Raw genomic sequence first — 3,437 nt, forward strand, 5'->3', positions numbered from 1 at the left:
AAAACCATAGCCTTGACTAGCCGGGCCTTTGTTGGCAAAGTAATGTCTCTGCTTTTGAATATGCTATGTAGCTTGGTCATAACTTTCCTTCCAAGGAGTAAGTGTCTTAATTTCATTGCTGCAGTCACCATCTGCAGTGATCTTGGAGCACAAAAAAATAAATCTTCCACTGTTTCCACTGTTTCCCCATCTATTTCCCATGAAGTGATGGGACCGGATACCATGATCTTCATTTTCTGGATGTTGAGCTTTAAGCCAACTTTCTTTTTTTGTTTATTTATTTTTTTCTTTCATTTTTTAACTTTACAATATTGCATTGGTTAATCCAACTTTTTCACTCTCCACTTTCACTTTCATCTAGAGGCTTTTTAATTCCTCTTCACTTTCTGTCATAAGGATGTGTCATCTGCATATCTGAGGTTATTGATATTTCTCCCAGCAATCTTGATTCCAGCTTGTTTCTTCCAGTCCAGTGTTTCTCATGAGGTACTCTGCATATAACTTAAATAAGCAAGGTGACAATATATAGCCTTGACGTACTCCTTTTCCTACTTGGAACCAGTCTGTTTTTCCATGTCCAGTTCTAAGTGTTGCTTCTTGACCTGCATACAGATGTCTCAAGAGGAAGGTCAGAGGGTCTGGTATTCCCATCTCTTTCAGAATTTTCCACAGTTTATTGTGATCCACACAGTCAAAGGCTTTGGCATAGCCGATACATCAGAAATAGGTGTTTTAGTCTCATCACTTCATGGCAAATAGATGGGGAAACAGTGGCTAACTTTATTTTTCTGGACTCCAAAATCACTGCAGATGGTGATTTCAGCCATGAAATTAAAAGACGCTTACTCCTTGGAAGCAAAGTTATGACCAACCTAGACAGCATATTCAAAAGCAGAGACATTACTTTGTCAACAAAGGTCCATCTAGTCAAGGCTATGGTTTTTCCAGTAGTCGTGTATGGATATGAGACTTGGACTATAAGGAAAGCTGACTGCCAAAGCATTGATGCTTTTGAACTGTGGTGTTGGAGAAGACTCTTTAGAGTCCTTTGTACAGCAGGGAGATGCAACCAATCCATCCTAAAGAGATCAATCCTGAATATTCATTGGAAGGACAGATGTTGAAGCTGAAACTCCAATATTTTGGCCACCTGATGCGAAGAGCTGACTCATTTGGAAAGACCCTGATGCTGGGAAAGATTGAAGGTGGGAGGAGAAGGGGACGACAGAAGATAAGATGGTTGGATGGCATCACTGACTCAATGGATGTGAGTTTGGGTAAACTCCAGGAGTTGGTGATGGACAGGGAGGCCTGGCATGCTATGATTCATGGGGTCACAAAGAGTCAGACATGACTGTGTGACTGAACTGAACTGAATTGTCCATAAATAGAAAAATTCATACAGACGATGTGGTACATATATTTAATGGATATTTTGTGGGGGTTTGGTTTAAAATTCATGATGGGTAAATATAAGCATAGCATAATACCAGTAAAAATATATGGGGGTAGTGTTGCACTTTTTAAGCTTAAAATAACAGTAGAAAAAAACCTGATAGATTTCACCATATATTGTGAAATTTCATTCCTGCTTTATTCTATACTTAGCCTTTAAAAAATTCTATTCTATTCTGTTCTACCAAACCGATTTTATTAATATTCCCATTGTTGTTGTTCTGTCACCAAGTTGTGTCCAACTCTTTGTGACCCCGTGGACTGCAGCATGCCAGGCTTCTCTGTCCTTCACTGTCTCCTGGAGTTGGCTCAAACTCATGTCCATTGAGTTATTGATGCCATCCAACCATCTCATCATCTGTCACCTTGTTATCCCCCTGCCCTCAATCTTTCCCAGCATCAGAATCTTTTCTAATAAGTCAGTTCTTCACATATGTTGGCCAAAGTGTTGGAGGTTCAGCTTCAGTATCAATCCTTCCAATGAATATTTGGGGTTGATTTCCTTTTGGATTGGCTGGCTTAATTTTCTTGCAGTCCAAGGGACTCTCAAAAGTCTTCCCCAGCATCACAGTTCAAAAGCATTAATTTTTCAGTGCTCAGCCTTCTTTATGGTCCAACTCTCACATCTGTACATGACTACTGGAAAAACCATAGCTTTGACTCTTTGGACATTTGTAGGCAAAGTGATGTTTCTTTTTTTTTTTAATATACTATCTAGGTTTGTCATAGCTTTTCTTCCAAGGAGCAAGCCTCTTTTAATTTGATGGCTGCAGTCTCCATCCACAGTGATTTTACTCCCATTAATAGAACTTAAATTGCAGTTTTAAAAATGCTATTCTTACTCAGATCTAGAGTATCATTCAGTTCATTTCATTTTTTTTAAATTTTATTTATTTTTTTAAATTTTATTTTATTTTTGACTTTGAATTGCAATATGCCAGGCTTCCCTGTTCATCACCAACATATCATTAGTACATATTAATTGAGACCATATATATTAAAACAGAACTTGGGTTTATATTTTTACTTTTATACTTAATAGCTGTGTGAATCTGGGCAAGTTACTTAATATCTCTGAGCTTCTGTAACCACATATAAAGAGTGAACATGATAATAATAATAGTTACATAGTTGTTTTTTTGTGTGTGTGTGTGTGTGAAGTGGTTAGAATTGTGTCTTGTTACATAAGGAGCACTTGGGTTTCCCTGGTGACTCAGACAGTAAAGCGTCTGCCTGCAGTGTGGGAGACCCGGGTTCAATCCCTGGGTTGGGAAGATCCCCTGGAGAAGGAAATGGCAACCCACTCCAGTACTCTTGCCTGGAAAATTTCATGGACTGAGAAGGCTGGTAGGCTACAGTCCATGGGGTCGCAGAGTCGGACACGACTGAGTGACTTCACTTCACACAAGGAGTACTAGTTGTTTGTTCTTATCATTTGTGTTGTATTAGTCAGGGTCCTCTGGAGAAACTGAACCAATAGGATGTGTCTATAAGTAGAATGACATTTATTTTAAGTAATCAACTCATGATATTATGGAGGCTGGCAAGTACAAATTCTTTAGGGTGGAGATTCAGGAAAGAGTTGATGCTATAGTTCAAGCCCAACCATCAGGCTGAAGATACAGGAAAAACCAATGCTGAAATTTCAAGTCTGAAAGGAGTCTGCCACAGGATTCTCTCTTGTTCAGGAAAGATCAGTGTTTTATGCTATTCAGCCCTTCAACTGATTAGATGAGGCCCACCCACATGCTGAGGGCAATCTGATTAAAAATTCACTGATTTGAATGTTATTCTTATCCCAAAACACCTGCACAGAATCGTCTAGAATAATGTTTTGCCACAGATGAGCCTTGTGACCCAGTCAAATTTGTATATATAATTAATCATCATAGAACTGAATAGATTTCATGTCATGGTAAAATAAAGACACATGTTAATTATTCAGCACACTGAAGACACTGGGAAAAGATTGGGATATCCAA

The sequence above is a fragment of the Bos mutus genome, unplaced genomic scaffold (genome assembly GCF_027580195.1).
Source record: "Bos mutus isolate GX-2022 unplaced genomic scaffold, NWIPB_WYAK_1.1 CTG206, whole genome shotgun sequence".
NCBI lineage: Eukaryota > Metazoa > Chordata > Mammalia > Artiodactyla > Bovidae > Bos > Bos mutus.